Raw genomic sequence first — 10,487 nt, 5'->3', positions numbered from 1 at the left:
TTGCTACCTTAGATTTCTGCCCATCGTATGTTATTAGATCTGACGCCCTAATCGGATAGATAATAAAATATAGTTTCCGTCGTATAATCAATTTCTGAGTCTAATACCAAGTTACTGATCTGGTAACAGGACTGTTAGCTTTCTGACTTTAATTGTAGCATAAAATTTTATTTCATTTCGACATAAAAGACAGAACTTCTGAAAATGCTTTATTTGAGGAATTTCAATTTAAATCATAATATGAGAAACATATCTAAATCGAATAAATTTAGAAAGTAATTGAAAATAAGGAACGAAAGATACCAGAGGGACAGTCAAACTCATAGATCGAAAACAAACTGACAACGCCATGGCCAAAAATAATTAATAATAATTAAGAATTTTGCTAAATAATGAATAGTTTCATACTTAATAAAAAATACTTACGTATATTACAGGTATTATCATTTTCGTTGTAGTATTGGGTAGTTTCACAATCACATATACCAGAATTACAGATGAGAGGAGTGGTACAACTTCTTACTGCTGTCGAACAAGGGTCTCTGTGCGTTCCAACTGTAGGAAAAGTAATCAAGTTTTATTATTTGATGTGTATTTATTATTTTTCGATAATTCAATATCTTCTTCGATTAGATAAACAACATGAACAAATTTGATCGTTCTTATGTTGTACTGTTACACCACTGTCCCAGGTTAGGGGGAGGGTTGGGATCCCGCTAACATGTTTAACCCCGCCACATTCTGTATGTATGTGCCTGTCCAAAGTCAGGAGCCTGTAATTCAGTGGTTTTCGTTTGTTTATGTGTTACATATTTGTTATTCGTTCATTTTTTGTACATGAATTAGGCCGTTAGTTTTCTCGTTTGAATTGTTTTACATTGTCATTTCGGGGCCTTTAATAGCTAACTGTGCGGTATGGGCTTTGCTCATTGTTGAAGGCCGTACGTTGACCTATAGTTGTTAATTTCTGTGTCATTTGGTCTCTTGTGGAGAGTTGTCTCATTGGCAATCATACCACATCTTCTTTTTTATATTGAACCAGTACCAAAATCTTAACATTCCTCCATCAATTCTCTCGAATAAAATGAACAAAAATATAAAAAATTATATATTGATTTAATTTCACATGCAACTTCGGTGAGCGAGCGGAGCGAGCCAATCAAACTCTTCTGATTGTCAAGTGGTTGGTATTTTAAGATATTTATACCAAAAAAATTCTAATAATCTGTGAATCGAACTACTTCTTTTCTTTGTCATCATTTGAAGAAATTTTACTCATTATTAAGATAATCATGATAACGTCTCCTCACACATTGTAATGATCGCCGGCTTCCTCAACCAATAAAAACTGACAGCTACGAAATAGCACAATAGTGCTGAAAGCAGCGTTGAAACCCTATCAATTAATCACTATCTTACCACAATATATTTAAATCTAAAATATTGATGCGAGTTAACTATTTTCTGGTAAAGCTGTTGCTGTAATGTAATTTAACATAAACAAAACAAACAATTTAGATGCATTACAGTCAAACTATGTCAAATATGACATTTGAATAACACCAAACAGGCTTTGATTTTTATCCTGACTAGTTGTTAAAATTGTATCACCTGCAAATTTTGTTTCAGAGAATTAATATATTTCTGAAAAATCCTAAAAATTCTGAAAGAAATATGTAATTGTCGCTAGATACGCTTTTACAGATAAATAAGGAGTTTTGTCATACTTCATTCTATCAATTTTAATAGTAAACACCTACGTGGTTTGCAGGTATTAAAATCTGCAATGTAGTAATGCGTTGTTTCACACTCACATAAACCAGAAACACAAATAAAGGGAGAGTAACAACTGTTTACTGCTGTCGAACAAGTTTCATTATATCTTCCAACTGTAAGAAAAAGCAATCATGATTTATTTGTTTGATAATGCATTTAGTTTAGAACATTTTCAGCATAGCAAACATTGACAATCCCAAAATAAATCAGTCTCACCAATTGAAAAAAAAAGAAACATCAGTAACTTAATAAATATTTGAACCTTGCATTGCTTAAAATCTTAAAAAAAATCCTTAAAAAAACGTTTTATGACGGTCTTAATATAAGGAAGCTCTCATGAATTTGAGTTGCGTTTCCCCACTTTATTGCGCAATATGAATGAAAGTACTCTGTGCTGTGTGCCGGTAGTGACACAGTTTGTCCAATAGCTTTTCTATAGATAAAAATAAATATAGTTTGTCCTACCGTTTCTGTTTGGTTTTTTTTAGATTGAAAAAGAAACTCTGTTGGCCCTATTGGATTTTTAAGATTTAAAAAGAAACAGTGGCGCCGATTAAAAATCCGAAATTTCATGCGTTGTCATATTAAGCATACTCTTAATAATAAAGCAAGATTAGGAAGTGTGAGTTAAACAGTTATAAAAACGCTCATATGTTACAACTCATACTATCAATCTGCTGACCAAATAAGAAGCTCATAAGTCGCACTGAAAAATGTGACGATATTATGTGTAGACCAAATTGAACTTAAAGTCAATGCAATATAGATTTACTCACATAGTTGTTCTAAAAACACTACATTAAATAAAGTAATACATTAAAAATAAAGCCTTAGTGATTTGAAACATGAACATTTACAAATATCTTTTTCTACAAAGATACAGGAAGGATTATGGCATTGTTCAATCATTTTAATAGTTCAAAACGCATTCAAGTATTACCAATTTATCAACAAACATGTTTTCGGTGTTAACAAGATCTAAATTTTCCAGATAACAGTAACGATACGTTTGAATATACTATTGAGACCAAATTGGAAGCTCATTAGGTTTATAGAAAAAAGTGCGACGAAAATATTTGTTGGCCATTATAGCCGAATGGACGAAAACAGCGAAAACAGTAAAGTCCCACTTGAAAAGTAAGCCTGTATCAGTAGTCCTTAATTGATAAAACTATACACCTTTTACACCTTGTATAGATTTTTGTTTTTACAAGAATGAACATAATTCCGAAAGGAGTTGAGAATCGCCGCTACATTATTTTTTTCGTCTAAAAATGAAACGATTCTTTCAATTTTAATAACAAAAACCTACGTGTGCTGCAGGTATTATAATCTGCATTGTAGTAAAGATTTGTTTCACATTCACATAAACCAGAAGCACAAATAAGGGGAGAGTTACAACTGTTTACTGCTGTCGAACAAGAATCTTTGTATCTTCCAACTGTAAAAAAAACAATCATGATTTAGTTGTTTGATATTGCATTTATCATGTATAGTATTAGAGAATTTCAATCTTTGTCAATTAGATTAAAACACTTTCACTATTGCCATTACTGATAGTCTCTCATTAAATCACTCTTACAAAATAAATAAATGAACCATCAGTAACTTGATATTTTTGTACATTGAATTGCTAAATATCTTGTAGAAAAAGGCATTTTATGACGGTCTTAATGTAGTTTAGCTCAAATGAATACAAGCAGTATTGATAATTAACAACGCAATATGCATGCTATGTGTAGGCAGTGATGCAGTTTGCAATATTGTTTTATAAAGATTAAAAACATACGATCAGACTAAAAGCACGAAATTGATTGCGTTGTCGTTCTAAGCATACTATCACTGAACCGGACAAATGCAATATAGACTTACTACTTTAGTTATATAGTAATACAATTTAAAATGAAGCCTTATTTATTTAAAACATATGAATTTAAAAATGGCTGTTTCTACAAAAAAAGCAGGAAAATTATTGTAATTCTTATTCAATGTTACGACTATCGGCCTCATTTAATTTTCTCATTACCCCTAATTAATCATGATTTTACGAAATTGCAAGAAAACAACACAGTATGCACGAATCCTTCAAGGATATTCACGTGCTCAAACGTAGTGTCTTTTTGTTGTTGGGACGTATTAATACCCGTCCACATCTCCCGGGTGTTTTTGTTTATGTGTTTGTGTTTGTATCTATCTGATGAGTTACGCCTTTTTCGACTGATTTTTCGTTTGTTTTTATGTTGTACTGTAACACACCTGTTCCAGGTTATGGGAGGCTTTGGCGTCCGCTAACATGTTAACCCCGCCTCATACTGCAGGTGCTTATCCAAAGTCGTGATCATGTAATTCAGTGGTTGTTGTGTATTGCCTTTTTAAAAATTTGTTATCGTTCATTATTTGATACATAAATTATGCCGTTAGTTTTCTCGTTTGAATTATTTCACATTTGTCGTTTCGGGCCTATTTTAAGATTACTATGCGGTATGGACTTTGCTCATTTTTGAAGGCCGTACTGTGACCTATAGTTGTTAATTTCTGGGTCATTTGGTCTCTTATGAATAGCTGGCTTTTTGCAATCATACCACATCTTCTTTACTATATAAATAACGTTTCCTCACACATTGTGATGATCGCTAATAACTTCATTTCGGTCATATTGACGTTGTTGAATAATGTCTGCTCAAGTCCCAGAGCCGTAAACAGATAATTACGGAGGACGGATCAGGGGGCATTTAGCCAAAGGAAAAGATGATGATGACCACTTACCATTTAGCTCAAAGGTATTATCAATATATCAACAAATATTTTTTTCGATGTTGAAATATGAAATATGTTTGCACATGCTTCATTTTTGGTAAAGCTGTGGCTAAATTTTAACTTCAATAATACCAAAATGGATGCATCATAAAACAGTTATGTTAAATAAGAATTACTGTTAGATAAAAAACAAACACCTACGTGTGTTACAGGTATTATAATCTGCGTTGTAGTAATGCGTTATTTTACATTCACATAAACCAGAAGCACAAATAAAGGGAGAGTAACAACTGCTAACTGCTGTCGAACAATGTTCTTTGTATCTTCCAACTGAAAGAGAAAGCAATCATGATTGAATTTTGTGATATGTTATTTAGTTTTGAATTTTTAAGTTTAGAGACTTTAAATTGAGATTCCAACATGAACATCAATTAAATATGAATATAACACTGTTATGCAACAATATATTCAAATCTAAACTTATCCATTGAAGTGAGTGAAATATTTTTCGGTTAAACTTTTGTTTTATTTTTGCTCTAACAAGAGGAAGATATTAATGCATTATACGCCTTCGGCTGTTTTTTGCTCTTTTGTCGGGTTGTTGTCTCTTTGACACATTCCCCCTTTCCATTCTCAATTTTATGTAAAATATAAAAATATAACTAATAGCACATAAGCTTTAAATAACATGAGTAGTTGATAAAACTATTCCCCTTAAATAGTTTTTTTAACATCATTAAACATAAGTAACATTATCTCGAAAGGAACATGAGGAATGAAGAATTTCCTTAAAATTCAATTCTCTGGACAAATAATGAAATTTGTCATACTTCATTCTTCCAACTGAAATAATAAACACCTACGTGGATTGCAGGTATTATAATCAGTATTGTAGTAATGCTTGATTTCACATTCACATAAACCAGAAGCACAAATGAGGGGAGAATAACAACTGCTTACTGATGTGGAACAAGGTTCTTTGTGTCTTCCAACTGTAAGAAAAAGCAATCATGAATTAATTATTTGATGTTGCATAGTTTTTGATCATTTTAAATTTTGGTCAATAAGATTAGAATATTTTACCATTGTCTAAGATGTTTATTTCTCACTGAATTATTGTTACAAAACAAGTAAAAGAACTAATTGTAACTGGATATGTTTGTGACCTTTGCATAGCTTACAATATTGCAAAAATTAAAATTTTATGACGGTCTTAATGTGGGTAAGATGCTATTAACTTTTATTGGGTATCCCCATTTAACAAACACTTATCACGATAGTTCCTCGTGAAATGTGTAGGCAGTAAAACGGCATGTACTATTTTTTTTTTAAGATTTAAAAAAAAAACAGTTTGCATCATTATCTTTTTTTCAAGATGTAAAAAGAAATGTGCATGCAGACTAAAACAAGAGGACATAGAGAGCATGTGTCGCTCACCTTTGTCTATTTGCATATTCAACAAAGGACACTCTCCAACATTGTAGACGAGAATAGAATTTATGAATTCAACAAAAAAACTCTGATTTGTTGATCTTGAATTGCTGATCATTCAGTCTTTTTTTTTTCTCTCTCTATCTTCTTTATTTTTTGTTTAAAACACAAATGGGGGTATAACAATCCTATTTTAAGAACAATCACTCCTATAAAGATTGCAGTTTACTACCTATATCAGCAAATAAAGGCTTGCTAGTCGATCTTGCCTCGCTGATAACTTTTGTGATTAAAAGAGGGGAGAAAGATACCAGAGGGACAGTCAAACTCATAGATCGAAAACAAACTGACAACGCCATGGCTTAAAAATAAAACCAAATAAACAAATAATAGTACACAAGACACAACATAGAAAACTGAAGACTTAGCAACACGAAACCCGACAAAAACTGGGGGTGATTTCAGGTGCTCCGGAAGGGTAAGCAGATCCTGCTCCACATTAGGCACCCGTCGTGTTGCTCATGTTATTACAAATCCGGTAAATAGTCTAATTCGATAGGTCACATTCGTGGTGAAAAAGGAAGTGGATTGTAATTACGACATAAGGAACTTATCCGATATCATCTGTGAAACGGTTATCCTATAACGGTCAACCAACTCGTGATGGCGTCCGTAAAATTTACGAAGGGATGATTTCAACTTCACCATTTGGAATTCTTGGTTTAATAGCTTCCTTGTGAGCAGCAACATAAAAGTGTCTATATATCTATCAAATTTTGTATCATATAAAGCAAAATGCCAAAAAAAAATTGTAAAAATTGTCATATAAGGCGTCAAATGACAAATTAAACCACAAAACATATTCGTAGAGCTAGTCTTGCTGATCATTTTTGCAACTTAACGTTTCTTTCTTATTCTTTTTCATTTTTAAAATAATAGACAAAAAGGTAAAAAACAAAAAGGTAACATTTATCCTTTAAGGGCAATAATTCCGATAAGGGGTCGTCTGACAGTTTTGTTGTATACAGATAATTGATAGAGCTCGACATTTTGAACATTTGTGCTTTTTGTCGGATTTTTTCTTATCATAACTGTTTTTAAAATAAAAGACAAAACGTGCATTTTACCCCTATGTTCTAATTTTCGCCATGTCGGCCATCTTGGTTGGCAGGCGCGGTCACCGAATACAATTTTAATACAAGATACCCAAATGATGATTTGGGCTAAGTTTGGTTATATTTGACCCAAATATTTTCAGAGGATTTTTGTAAAAGTTAACGACAGACAACGGCAGCCGACGACGACAGACCCTAACAGATGAGAACAGCCCACTTAGCCCTTTGGACCAGGTGAGCTAAAAATGAAGATTCACGCGTTGTCATACTTTTCATACTCCAATTCATTCGAAAATAATAGGAATTAGCGGTTTACCGGTACCGGAAATCGCACAAGTGTTACAACTCATCAATACATATCAATCTGCTGATCGAAAAGAAAGCTCATAAGATTCATAGGAAACTTTTCTTGGCCTAAATAAAAAAAAAAAGGGACGACCTAGGTGAAGTCAATATTGACGAATTCCTAGAGTAGTATTATTACACATTAAAATAAACATGATGATACATTTTTATATAAAGCCATAGTTGAATTAACTTAAGTTTACAAACGCTGTTTCTACAAAGAACATGAAGTAGTTATGACATTTATCTGTCATTTAGCACACAGGCTATAAAGCATTATCTTTATCTTTATCATAGTATATCAAAAAATGTTTGTTCGATGTTGACAAGATGTCATTTGCAAGGCAACAATAATGATATATTTCAAAATACTAAAGTATGATCAGTTTGCTGTAGGATTTTAAACTTTTTGCATTTAAACATGTTATAATAAATGACAGGACTTCTGATAATGCTTTAATTTGATGACCTTTCATAAAGATTTATAAATGAGCGACATTTATACATCATATCAATACTACCTTGCGACAAGATGTTTAAATCTAAGTTTGATAATAAACATGTACTTTTGATTAGATCAACTTTAATAATAAACACCTACATGAGTTACAGCTATTATAATCTGCGTTGTAGTAATGATTCGTTTCGCATTCACATAAACCAGAGGCACAAATAAGGGGAGAGTAACAACTGCTTACTGCTTCCGAACAAGGTTCTTTGTATCTTCCAACTGTAAGGAAAAATAATCATGAATTAACTGTTTGATGTTGTAATTAGTAATTGATAATTTACAGCTAGGTCAATATAAAAATGAATGCCTCTACAAAGAAGAGTGAATTATAATAACATTTGTTCACAATTAAGTTCAAAAGGTATAGAGTGTTATCAATATATCAACAAATATTTTTTTAATATTTACGAAATATAATTTCCCAGATAACAGTAACGATAAAGTTCAAAATACTAAAGTGTGATCTTTTTACTGCAGGGTTTTACACTTTTGCATTCATAATGAATAACAGAACTTTAGAAAATGCTGTAATTTGAAGACTTTAAGGTGGTACCAAACACCTTGACTAAAATTAATTTTGCTCGTTTAATTTTTATAAAAAAAATAACAAAATATTTACTTTGTTCCATGGACAAATATATAAAAATTTCAAAAAACTTGAACCACACACTTTATCGGAAAAAAAATCATTGAATATATGGCCGTTTGAGAAACTCTAATTTTGATCATTAAGAAGTTTAATATTTCCTTAACAATAGAACTTAATGAAAACGTTCATCTAATTTTTACAGAGTTATCTCCCTGTAGTGTTATGTACAACCTTAAATTAAGATAAATATATGAGCAACACCCATACATACTATCAACGCTATCTTGCCACAATATGTTTAAATTCAAAACAGTTTGGCGAATTAGTCATTTTTTTGGTAAAGCTGTTACTAAATGTTTACTTCAGCTGACCAAAATATTAGATGCATTATAGACCATTTATGTCAAATATGACATATAAATAACAACACAAAAGCTCATATCAACAAACCTGACTGGTTGATAAAACTGTATATTTTTTCAATAGAATTTACATATTTCTGAAAAATTCGCTATTTTTGCTAAATAAAAAATTTGGTCATATTTCACTCTTTCAACTGTAATACTAAACACATACATGTACTGCAGGTATTATGATCTGCCTTGTAGTAATGATTCGTTTCGCATTCACATAAACCAGAGGCACAAATAAGAGGAGAGTAACAACTGTTTACTGCTGTCGAACAAGATTCTTTGTATCTTCCAACTGAAAGAAAAAGCAATCATGAATTGTTTAATGTTGCATTTAATTTTGGATAATTTACAATATTTTTCAATAACATAAGAAATTTTCACTGTAACCAAAATTGTTAATTTCTAAATAAGTTACTTTAACAAATGAATAAAAAAGAACTCTCTGTTACTTGAAATTCATATGAACCTTACATTTCTAAAAAATATAAAAACTGTTATGACGATGTTAATGTAGGTAAGGTCTATACGATTTTAATTGCATATCCCGTTTTTGTTTCGCAATATGCATCATAGTTCCCAGTGACATGTGTATACAGTGATAAAGTTTGCATTTTTGATTTCTAAAGATTGAAATAAAACCATACAGACTAAAAATCTAAAATTGCACTCGTAGGAAGTAGGTGTTAGATAGTTAAAAAAAAGCGCACACATGTTACAATTCATCAATATATAATCAATCTACTGACCAAATAGTTGAATAGTCCTGGTTACATATTTGTAGGCCACAATTTACGATATAGGTGAAGGCAATATGACCCCTTACTATAGTTGTGTTATTAAAAATAAATTAAACTTCGGACTACATTTAAATATAAGGCCTATATAAATCGAAACAAACTAATTTACGAATGTCTAGTTTCTACAAAGAATCAGGAATGATAATGACATTGTTTAAACATTAGGTCGAAATGCATTAAGTATTATCAATTTATCAACAGATATTTGTTTGTTGTTCAAAAGACCTAAATTTCCAAGAAAACAGTAAAGATATATTTTAATGTAATAAAATATTTTCTCTTTTACTGAATTATCTTTCATTTAAGCATTTAAAATAAACTAAAGAACGTCTAAAAATGCTTACATTTTTTAAAGATTCATGTATAAACGACATTCATACAATATATCAACACTATCTTGCCATAAGAAGTTTGAATTTAAAATGACAAAGCGAATTAAACATTTTTGATAGATCTGTTGCTAAATCTTAACTTCAACATGATTAAAATATTAAATGCATTCTAAGCCAACTTTATCAAATATACTATATAAATAACAACACACAGTCTTTTAATAATTAACATGTCCTACCGTATATTTTTTTTTTACAGAATTACCATATTTTCAAATGCAATGTAGAATTTTCGCTTGATTCACTTTTTTTGCTAAATGAGTAATGAATTATGTCATTCTCCATTCTTTCTTGAACTTAATAATAAGCACTTACACGTGTTGCAGGTATTTGTATCTGACGTGTAGTAATGATGTGGTTC

General features: G+C 31.1%; 1 long non-coding RNA gene across 1 annotated transcript; it reads right to left on the bottom strand.

Moving 5' to 3' along the window:
- Window positions 1-436: 436 nt before the first annotated feature.
- On the bottom strand, window positions 437-3,201 carry LOC127724418 (uncharacterized). The gene is made up of 3 exons (XR_007992495.1): window positions 3,089-3,201; window positions 1,761-1,889; window positions 437-555 (listed from the first exon to the last, which is right to left on the bottom strand). It is a non-coding gene; the product is annotated as an uncharacterized LOC127724418 (long non-coding RNA).
- Between the last annotated feature and the right edge of the window lie 7,286 nt (window positions 3,202-10,487).

The sequence above is a fragment of the Mytilus californianus genome, unplaced genomic scaffold, assembly GCF_021869535.1.
Source record: "Mytilus californianus isolate M0D057914Y unplaced genomic scaffold, xbMytCali1.0.p SCAF_14, whole genome shotgun sequence".
NCBI lineage: Eukaryota > Metazoa > Mollusca > Bivalvia > Mytilida > Mytilidae > Mytilus > Mytilus californianus.
The sequence above is the reverse complement of the archived record's forward strand: the minus strand, read 5'-3'. Positions and strand labels throughout refer to the sequence as shown.